Here is an 11,539-nt window from a genome sequence, read left to right on the forward strand (position 1 = left end):
GGAGGCGCTTCACTTAGGGCAAAGTGGGCGGCACTCTCCCAAAATTTCAATGCCACCATCATTTTAGATAACTCACTGCCTCCCTGTGTGTGGCTGCTCTCTACACTTCCCTGCCTGTAGCTTGCCTGCCCAGCAGTGTTTACATAGAGTGGGCACAGGTAGCAGGCTCCAACTGAAAAGGCAGAACAGTGTTCCCCCCTTTATTTAAATAGTAACAAGGCAGCAGCCAATGAAAAGTCCTGCCTTTGTTTTCATAAAGTGGGCAGAAACTGAAACAACCTTGAAATGACCTGATAGGAAGCATCATGTGGATTGACTACACTATCAGCTAATCAGAGTGGCCAGAGGGGAGGGCCATCTATTTTGAGAGAAGCAAGACAAAAATAGCAGGAATCGCCATTTTGTTTAGCACTGCAGTGTTTGTAGGAACAGTTCCTCCTGCATTATGTGAGGAATGGACTTGAAAATAAGATGTTCAGTTCAGCAAAGAAACAAACTCCATTGTTAATATAGGACTGGACAACATTTGAGTGGTGGTGGTGGTGAGTATATTTCTTGTACCCTTGAAATTTGTCTCCCTGTCTGCCCTGAATGAATGTGCTTCAACTTGTTTGTATTTGAGAGGCTTTTTTATGTTCAGAAACCAAGCTACCCCCTCAAGGCAGTTGCTGTGTTTGCAATATGTTCCTAAAGTAAATATCAATTGCATGAACCCTTTTCAAAATCTCCTTCTATCCTGATGAATAAATATGCCAGCTTTGCTCCCCCCCACTCAAAATGATTCATTTCCATTTGCTTAAAATGGTGAATGGCTAGCTTTGCTTTGTAGTTTTTATAACTGCAAATACAGTATTTAACATTAAGCAACTGTTGGTCTTGAGGATTCCTACTTTTCCTAATTAATTTGTAGTACATCTTTCAACCTGTTAGCCCAAATTTGATAGTTCCCTTCTGAAGACTAGAGGAAAGTTTCCCCCCTTTGAGTTGCATATTGTTCTCTTCTGCCTCCTTAACAGCTCTGTTCTGTTTATTCAGACATCATTAAGGTCTTCTGCACTTGCATTAAAAAAGGGATCACTCACCTATTTTGTCTACAGTCCCCAGTAGATATCAAATGAATGGAGGCTTGTTAAACAGAGATGGGGAGTAATTTGGCTCATTCCTCTTTTAATGTCTATCCAATCTGTTTCTTCTCCTCCAATCTTTATTTTTGTTTTTTGGTTCCAATATGCATCCTTAATAATGTTAATATATCTCTTATTTCAAGACCTATTCTATATTACATCTCTATTAGTTTATGTTTGACTCTATTAAATGCTTTTTCATATACAATGAAGCACAGAAAAATGGGTATATTCATCTCAAGGACATTTCCAGCAATTTTTGCTAGTGAAAAGATTGCCTCCGTGTGCCTACCCCTGATCTGTATCCAAAGGATATTAATAATAAAATAATAATCATCTCGTTTTTACAAAATCATATTGAACACTGCAAATGCTTGTGTTAAAAGGAATATACCATGTGGTGGTCTTGATGTCACTTCGCAGACTGGTATGTCATGTAATTCTTCTGATTGCAAAATGGAAAGTGTTAAAATAGTGTTGTCTTCATTTTCACCAATTAGTGGAAAGGAACTGGGTGGTAGGTGTAATCTTCAGTGGGATGATTGTCCAGAACATCGTCTTCGGGAACAATAAATATTTCTAGATTTGGCTGATTTGTGTTTTGAATATGACATTGACATGCAGAATCAGTTGAAGAGATGGGTATTGCATATGAGGAAGCCAGTGAAATCTATTTAGGTTTGGGCTATCTTCCATGGCAGTCATCAGGAAAAAGACAATTTCCTTGTGCCTGATGTTTCATATGATCTCTTTGAATGCTTAGAAAGTGAATAAGCTGTTCCATAAATGGATATTGGCTTTCGTTCCTGAATCAGATGTGGTATTATGAATTTTTATTTCTTTATAGCCCCTTTTAGGTTCTTTGGCATGATCTCAACATTGCTGCATATCGTGATTGTAACCCCTTTCTCACATTCTATCAGACAGCCATTGAAATTCTGCCTTATTCCTATAAGCTTATTTCAGTCTTTGTTGGACTTCAACTGAGCCCCACAAGTCTATGAAGTTCCCCATGGATAATAAGTCTTAGGAGGAACTGATGGAGCAATCAGAGGAAAATTCAGGAAAATTTGACCATCTTCCAAATTCAGACATAGTTATTTAATGTTGTCTTGTCTGTACTGTGTAAGGGTGTTGACATCAAATAACAAATCTGTAAGTTGAAAACAAAGAAAAACAAAAGCTTTGGTTCCTAATACCTATGATGTGTATAATTATATCAGAGAGGTTTCATACTTTCTAATTTCAAGGAACGTTAGATGGGAGGAGATCTGGTCTTGTGATAGGAAGCATGAATTGCCCCTTTGCTAAGTAGGGTCCACATTGGTTTATATTTGAATGGGAGACTATGTGTGTAAGCCCTGTAAGAGGGGATCGGGCCACAGGTTAATGGAAGAGCATCTTCATGCTTGTATGCAGAAGGTCCCAGGTTCAGTCCCTGCCAGCTCACTGGAACATAGGAAGCTGCCTTATACGAAATCAGATCAGTGCTCCAGATAGCTCAGTATTGTTTACACAGACTGGCAACGGCTTTCCCCAGGTTGCAGGCAGGAGTCTCTCCCAGCCCTATTTTGGAGATGCCAGAGAGGGAACTTGAAACCTTCTGCATGCAGGCATGCGGATGCTCTTCCCAAAGCGGCCCAATCCCCTAAGGGGAATATCTTGCATTGCTCACACATGTAGTCTCCAATTCAAAGGCAAACCAGGACAGACCCTGCTTAGCAAAGGGGACAATTCATGCTTGCTACCACAAAACCAGTAGGGGTGGGGAGAGACTTCTGCCTGAAACCTTGGAGAGTCACTGACAGTTAGTGTAGATAGCACTGAGCTAGATGGACCACTGGTCTGATTTGGTCTAAGGCCGCTTCATCCATATATATATATATATATATATATATATATATATATATATATATATATATATATATATGATAGATAGAGAGGGGGTGCCCTTGTAATGTGCAAGCATTCCTCCAGATATCAACCTCTTATCTCTCTTTCTGTGACTCTAGTCTTTTCCTATCTCTATGAGGTTTCATTCCCTATGCTTTCCAATGGGAGTGTTTTCCTGCACTTACTAGAAAAGTAACATTTCCCAGGGTTTGGGATTTCTGGGGGAGTCTGGACAATGTTTGGAACCAACCTGTGAAAACAGCATGTTTCATGTTTCTATCTTTTGTAGTTTGGTCTCAGACATTTATGTCAGTGAGGCCAAAGTAGCTTTAGATGACAGAGAAACGTGAGTAATATAGTGAGTTCCAAACTACTGGGGGGGGGGTAGAGAGTGATTGAAGGTCTCTGGAAAGTTGGGGAGAGAAGACAATGGACCAGGGGTGAACCCTATGCCATAAGGGACCTGCCTGATGGTCTGGCTTCCCCCCTCACAAATACACCTTGGGCTCTTTCCTCTAACAATGTCACCCACCATCTGACTAGGATCTTCCTGGGCAAAATGCTCTGTCATATCCTAGCAGGGAGAAATGAGTGTGTGTGTTTGTGGGGGTGGGGGTGTTACTGAAGAGGCTGTTAGTGGGGCACTGGAAGGTGGGGCAGAGAAGACCATGGAGCAGAGGTGACCCTCATGGCTTAAGGCTTTTCCTTGGTGGATAGAACTGCCACTTTTTCCTGTCATAGCAAAACAAAAACAACAAAAAAACGAACACACCCATTTATGTTTGAAACCCAAAACATTCACACACATAGAGGTCATTCACACAATCGAAAACTGTGTTCTACCCAGGTTTGGGAGCTGTGTGTACTCCCAATTTTTGATTGTGTGGAAGCAAGGTTAGAGGGAAACCTGGGTAGAAGTGCTTGTGTGGAAGCAAGGTAGGAGACAAAGCTACCCAGGTTTTCCTCTAACCTTGCTTGTCCCCAGACCCCAGCCCAAGAAGACACGTAGACTTAGTATGGTTGAAAAGGGCCACAACTTTATTAACTATTACACAAGGCATGGCGGACTGGAACACCAGGTGATTAATCACCCTTAGAGAACAGTGCGGGCCAATAGAAGCAGGTCAGAACTCTGAAGTCCTACCCAGCACCCTACTGGGTGACACACCCTGGCTCGGGAATGGGCAGGTATGCCCCACCGAATTCCTTCAAAGCCAACCCCCCCTTCTGTAAGAGAGGATCTGGATACTTCTAGGCATTCGCCCACCCCGGACCGCGCAGCCCAAAGGTTGGGGAAGTCCTGAAGCAGGTTTCATGGCAATCATTCTCCCCGTGCTGCACAGGCCACAAAGGAGCAATTGACCAATGACCCTTTAACATATCCAAGGGTGCTCACCGATGTTCTAACCCTCAAATTACCACCCCACCCGCACTGTTACTGCCATTGTGGCTGACCTAACTCTAACTACGCACCCGGAACACAGAACGGAGTAGGCGAAAAAACTCCCAACAGTGGCCAATGCGTTGGGAGCAAAAAATTCCTACTCGGCCCCCTCAGGCGACCAATCGCTAGACCCGCTCTGTACCGGGGAGGGAGGGAGGGGAGAGCTCCTTCTCCTGTGACTGCCTGGCCCCAGCTGAAAGAGAATGGGGTGGGGATCAGCTGATCCTGGCTGAAACCCCGCCCCTTGACCCAAAGGGCCAAACGGAACCCTTCTTGGGCTTTGTGCAGAGCAGGCTGGGACAAACTCCCTCCCCTCTGCACGAGGCCAAGGGGAGGGGGATTCTACACAATCACTTCTACCCAGGTTTTCCTCTAACCTTGCTTCCACACAATCAAAAATTGGGAATGCACACAGTTCCCAAACCTGGGTAGAACACAGTTTTCTATTGTGTGAATGACCTCACAGTTTTTCACATTTATTGATCCCAAAAATGGGTGAACCTTGTAAGCAGCACAGTTCCCACCTGAGTCAGTGTGTCAGAGATTAAAAGAGCTCTTCACAACTCTCCACTTCAGGCAGTGAGAAAAAAAGTGCCTCAAGTAAGTCCCACTACACAACTGGATGATCCAGTTCTGGGCTCTGTCCTGTTTACCATTCAAACTCTATGGTTGGGGGGCAGGGGTGGGACACCATATTAGATCATCATCTAATTACATGATAATGACTACCCCACAGTCTAAATCTTACATTACATCTAGTATTTATACTAGATGTGGTTTTCCATTAGGATGATAATTTGTACACAGGTAGAGGACTCTAATCACACATTGAAAGTATCATCGGAACTGGCCCTCAGTGTCACTAAAGTTTTGCCTGGGATAATTCATACATTATTAATGTGGCATGATTATTGCTACCCAGTGGTCCAGTCCCATATACCTTCATAACGTTTTGAAGCTTCTCTTATGTGAGAAGTTACTTTCCATGTAAGAATCCCCAGCCGTGATTGGTGGCCAGCAGTAGCACTGGTAAGATGGTCAGCAAAAGTTCAGAGTTTAGCAAATGACAGAAATAGACTAGCAGATTCTTCTGGTCCATTTTGAAATAATATATTTGGTTTTATGTTTGGTTCATGAATACATGAATTTAGCTATTCCAACTGAATAGTAAGCAGCTCAAAAATGTGAGCAACATTTCAGGAACTTTTACCAAAAAACAAAAACAAAAAATCTTAAATGGAAAACCTAAGCCAGGGTTCACAATACTTTGGACCACCTTTTAGGAATATGTGCTTCACCACACATCATTAATTATAATAAGGTGAGATGTGATGTAAGTTGCCATGACAGATGTGACATGACCAAGGGAAATGAGATATAGCCCTTCCTGAGGAACTTTTCCAGATGGATTTGTCTCAAATACCCACAGAACATGTCAAAATGTGAAGAGTGGGATTGTAATAATGACAAGTTACACTGCTGATATATGGATGGAGCCACAATCATGCTCACAGCTGACACCTTATTTTAATTTTAATTCAGTTTTATTCTATGTGGAGCACAACTGTAATGATGCACTCATGGAATATTATCTCCTTTCCCTAACAATCATGAAACTTCTCTAAGTTTTTGGAATAAACTCCCTTCTCCAGGTGCTTTGGAAAGCAGTATTGTATACAAAAAGGTACCCGATTGCCAATGGCCATTCAAACAGAACAGTTTCTGTAGAATGATTTGATCCCACAGTGATTTAAGAGGTGTCTGGCAAACTGAGAAAGAAAACACTCGAGTTTAAAGTTTGGCCAATGTAACAAATTAAATATGCTAGAGTTACATGAAATGCCAGAAGGCATTTAATGGTTAGTAATAATGGATAGAGAAAAGGCAGCCTTCCCTTATTGTATTTGGCAGATTTGGGCTTAATTGCTGCTTGCAGGAGACCTCTTTTTTGCACTTTTGCCAGCTGCGTATGCACTTCCTGACATGGCGATCTCTGAAACTGGAAAGAACACACAAGATGCCTGAGTAAATTTAACTGAGCCCACAGTTTTATTAGGAACAGCAATATGGGAAATGACCACCAATCGCCTGCCAGTAAGGAATAAGCTGCGGGGAGAAAGCAACCTTCTGGCTGCAACTGCTCTCATGTATCTTCCCAGTCCAAAAATAAGTAAGACTCCTTTAAGAGATGGCTAGAAGGGACAATTAGAAAGGTATTATTACATGAAGAGAGTGACCAAACTCAGCAGAGGAGATCCAGAGAACAAGCTAGCCGGTTCTTTGAGATGGAGCCATCATATTAAACCGTTATAATAATAAAGTGGTTAATATTAGCATACAATGTTAAAGCAACACAGGAGTGTCTCTTTAGTTGAGAAGGGGGAAATGTTCTGTCATTATAAGCCTCAAAATCATCAAATTATCAATGGCTGCTAGCAAGCTGTTTTATGGCTACTCCTCCTTCATAGGAGAGCTGCTCTTGTGGTAGCAAGTATGAATTGTCCCTTTGCTAAGCAGGGTCCACCTTGGTTTGCATTTGAATGGGAGATTACACGTGTGTGAGCACCATAAGATGCTCACACATCCTTAGGGGATGGGGTCCCTCTGGGAAGAGCATCTGAAGGTTCCAAGGTCTAACCCTGAGAACTTTGGAGAAGTTGCTTCCAGTCTGTGCAGACAATACTAAGCTATATGGACCAATGGTCTGACTCAATACAAGGTGGCTTCCTATGTTCCTACTAGAGAGCCAGCATAGCATAGTGGTTAGAGTGTTGGACTAGGGCCAGGAAGACCTGAGTTCAAATCCCCATTCAACCATGAAACTCACTGGGTGACTCTGGGTCAGTCATGCATCTCTCAGCCTAACCTACCTCACAGGGTTGTTGTGAGGATAAAAATAAGCATTCACACTGCTCTGAGCTTTTTGGAGGAAGAGCGGGATATAAATGTAATAAATAAATAATAAATAGTTTACACCAAGTCAATCAATGGCCATTAGTGTTGATGGCTATAGGTTACTTCCAGGTCCAGAGCACAAGCTGGAGAGGGGGCATGCCTTCTCGGAGGCAATTGGTGGGCCACTGAGGGAAACAGGCAGCTGGACTAGATGGGCCCTGGGCCTGACCCAGTAGGGCTTTTCTTATGCAAGGAAAAGACTGAGCCTGAAGACTTTTTGCTTTATGTTGACTGCTACAGAAAGTCTAAGTTTGCTCCTATAGAACAGCAAGCGAAAACTAGACAGTGCAAGAGCATGCATGTATCAGAACAATGTCAGGTTTCCAGGGGAAAAAATGTGAAACAAATGCCAAGTTTGATGGAGTTTTTTCAGACAACAGCACAATGGAAACAAAAGCCGATGATGTGTATGTATAACACATGAGTTCTTATGGGCCCAAACAGTAACTGAATTTGCAAGGACTTTAAGATGTAAAACAAGTATATTTATGTATTAGCAGAAATATTGCAACAACACTTAACTTAACATACTCTCACACATTTCTCCCCCCACCCCACCCATGTTGTCTTTGGAGAGCCCACTTTTAACTTATTCAAGCAGTTTTGGAACGATGAAACTATCCAAGACCCTTTCCCCCCGCCCTCAGAAAGGATGCATTCGACCACAAAACTCCTGCCTTCAACACTGCAGAGTTAATCCAACTCCTCTGTTCTTTTTGCAGCTTTTCAATAATGCCCACAAGAGAAACTCAAGTTTTGCAGTGTCTTGTGATTAAATAATACATACATATAATAAACAGCAAAACAAAATAAATCCCCAGGCTGCACTTATAATTAAATGCATAACTGTTCACCTAATCAAGATGTTAAGGCTTATTCCATTTTTGTCTCATCAAGACAGAGACGTCCTTCCATTCCTTACCTCTGGTCTCTTGCTCCACTCATAGCAGAGCATGGCTTTCCTTGACCACACCCACAGCCTGAACTAACTACCGCACTTTTATGGGGTAGAGAAGGGGGGTTACTGTGTTTTAGAAAGAAGGCAGCTCTCCCTCTCATGAAGAGACTTCTACAGTAATGATTTATAGCAATCATTGTCATCAAGGGATTGGAATAAGACAATAGAGTCCAGTGAATAATAATTGTGCACTGGAACACACATGGATGTTATCCCCAAAAGTGTGATAGGTGAGTTCAAAGAAAATGTAACTATAGTGACAAAATAAAAATTAGATAAATCTTGTATGGTAAAGTGGAATAATACTGGCTGTAGGTACCTATGAATTGGAAGTAAAATGGGAAGTAAAATTTGTCTTTTTTCTTTTCTTTTCTCTTTCTTTCTTTTTGCCATTGTGCCTGATGATGATGAGCCACCTATATTAGGGCTTAAAACATGTGGGGCATGTATGCTATTATGGAGCAAATCTGTGATAATGTAGGGAATCATTTCAGTTAGTTATCTGAGGAAATGGGTAAACTAAACATGAAATACAATTTAGAACTGATTGCACCAAACAGACAAATTATACATTCTCACAGAACTGTACCTTTGGCATTAAGCTGAAGAGCCTAATGAGCGGATTCACTCATGGTGGCTGTGGGGGAAAATGTTGGTTCTCTTTACCCATGTCTCGATTCCAAACACTTTGAGGCTCTTCACACAAGCAGTGTGAAGAGCCTAAAGGGGGTTTATAGGGGGTTTATAGGGAGTGCGGGTTTGACCCACTCGCACCACAGACGATCGCTAAGTCATCCCTGGGCAGCCGCATCAGCTGCCCAGATGATTACTGGCTCCGTCACGGAGCCGGTGTGAGTGGCGTGGTTTGGGGGCCTCCCAGTCCCCTGAAGTCCCCCGGGAGTGCACCAGTGCCTTTTTGGGTGTCTTCCAATGTGGGAGACTTGTTCTAGCCTCCCTGTAGGGGGGCAACTCATGAGTCAATGCAATGCGAAGGCACACCACATCGACACACAATCACTTAATCTGCTTTTCGGGAACCCTCGCACCTGAAACCCAGGTTAAGAGGCGGGCTACTCAAGAGGGTTTGCTGCTGAGCACTGCCGGAGCCACGTGGCTCCTGTTGGTTCTCACACATGGGTAAAATCGGGCTGGGCTTCCCTAGCCTGATTTTAGTCGTGCATGAGAATAGCCTCTTCAATGTATATGTAACCCCTGCTCTTTAAGGGTTACAACATTGGGTGATATAGGCTTGACCTGTAGGTGGCTGCATGTTGAATAGGGACTACCATATATGGTTAAAAAAGCACAATCCTCAGAATATCCAGAGACCTGCAGAAGAAAGTCCTTGCCTAGAGAGCTTCTGTTGTTTGCTAAGCCTATATTTATTACTTTCAGACTTCAAGAAGAGGGAACAGCAACAACAGACTGTATCTCAATCCCACAGCAAAGAAAGAACTCTCAAGCAAACAATGCAGCCTGCCTGGTCCATCCGGGACCCTCCTGTTTCGAGCAACAGCAAAGACAGCACGAACTGGACACCCTTTGATTGGAGTCTGTGTCCTCGTCCAACAGCAGCGAGCGTCCTGGAGGCTCAAAGGTGAAACTGCTGACTGAGTGGAAATCTGGACAGAGGGAGGACAGACAGGGACCTTCTTGGAATTTGATATAGAGCCTGTTCATACAACCCAAAACTGGTTAGGACAAGTGTCCTACCCAGGTTTGGAAACTTTGAGCACTCCCAATTTTCAGTTGTGTGGAAGCAAACAACTATGTAGGAGGAGGGAGAAGTGATTGTCTAGAAGACAGGAGCTGGGTAGGACAACGCCGTCCAACCAAGCTTTCATAACCAGCATCTGACCAACCGAAAATTGGGAGTGTGCACAGCTCCCAAACCTCAGTAGGGCACTTGTTCTAACCAGTTTTTGGTTGTGTGAACAGCCTCAAGGTGTTCCAAGTATATCCTACAAATACAAGCTATTACAAACATGCCTACACCCAAAGACAAAGCAGGGTTCAAATTATTCTGCAATGATGAATTTTGTGGGAAGATTTATTCCCAAACTAACTGAATTAATTTCACCCATTTAAGGTCACTGATGCTGGAAACTCTGCAATAGTATTCAACGGATGGAGTTTCAAAGCTAAAAGAGCCAATATAAATGGCTCCAACACTTCATTGTTTTGACAGCACATGAGAAAAACTTTCTACAGATGCATCTAGAGAGTGCATTGAGGCAACTGAAAGGCAAGAATATGAACCTTGTAGGCTTATAGCTTATGAATCTAGTGCCAGGGGTGGCAGAGGGGGTTAATTCACAAACACTGTGAAAATAATGAATGTCCTTGAATTTCCCTCAGACTATTGTTTTGAAATGAATTCCCTCAGATTATTGTTTTAAATATACCTTTGTGTCTAGAAGGAAAGAAAGCACGCATTCAAGCTGCATCTTTTCCTCAACATAAAAGGTTCACACAAAGCCGTAAGTGTGTGTGTGTGTGTGTGTGTGTGTGTGTGTGGTGTTTTGTTTTGTTTTTGCACAAACCATCTGCATCAGGATAAAAACTACTCATGTTTTTAAAAGAAAAATCCATTATGCATAAAACACAGAGATCTGAAGATACACATACATTTGGTTTCTATAAACAAAATGTGCTTTAGCTCCATTGGCATTTGCATCCACAAAAGAGCATTAATAAAACCATAATGATATATTTGGTGATTTCCTTTTTTTAAACAATCCCTTGTAGCAGGTGGTAGGATTTGTTTTCTTTGGTCATCTAGTTTCACCCCCCACCCCCATTAATCTCTGCTGGACAGACAACACTGGCAGGGTAGGCTTCCTTCCTTCCAGGAACACATAAAATGTAATGGTGGGGTGGCCAACTGGACAGGAAAATACAACCGGACTTTAACTAAATTTTAATATATAAAATCCACTGATGAATCTCTTCATGACATGGAACTAAACATCATTTCCTGCTGAAAATGAAGCTGCTATCACAGGGACAGACACAAGGCTAATGTTAAAGCTGTCTGAATGCTATTTTGTTGCATAGATATAACTCGGTGCTCATAAACTAATCTTGCTTTCTAAAGCAGTTAATCCCTCTATGCTTTGGATTTTATGGGGCTGGGTGAGATCCCTCAGTTTCTATCATTCATGA

The 11,539-nt window shown here is 42.5% G+C and overlaps 1 long non-coding RNA gene across 1 annotated transcript; it reads left to right on the plus strand.

Annotated features, from left to right (window-relative positions):
• Nucleotides 1-413: 413 nt before the first annotated feature.
• Nucleotides 414-10,676, plus strand: LOC128343177 (uncharacterized). The gene is made up of 3 exons (XR_008315364.1): nt 414-542; nt 9,770-9,971; nt 10,464-10,676. It is a non-coding gene; the product is annotated as an uncharacterized LOC128343177 (long non-coding RNA).
• Nucleotides 10,677-11,539: the final 863 nt, after the last annotated feature.

Source organism: Hemicordylus capensis, chromosome 2 (assembly GCF_027244095.1).
Source record: "Hemicordylus capensis ecotype Gifberg chromosome 2, rHemCap1.1.pri, whole genome shotgun sequence".
NCBI classification, from domain to species: Eukaryota; Metazoa; Chordata; class Lepidosauria; order Squamata; family Cordylidae; genus Hemicordylus; species Hemicordylus capensis.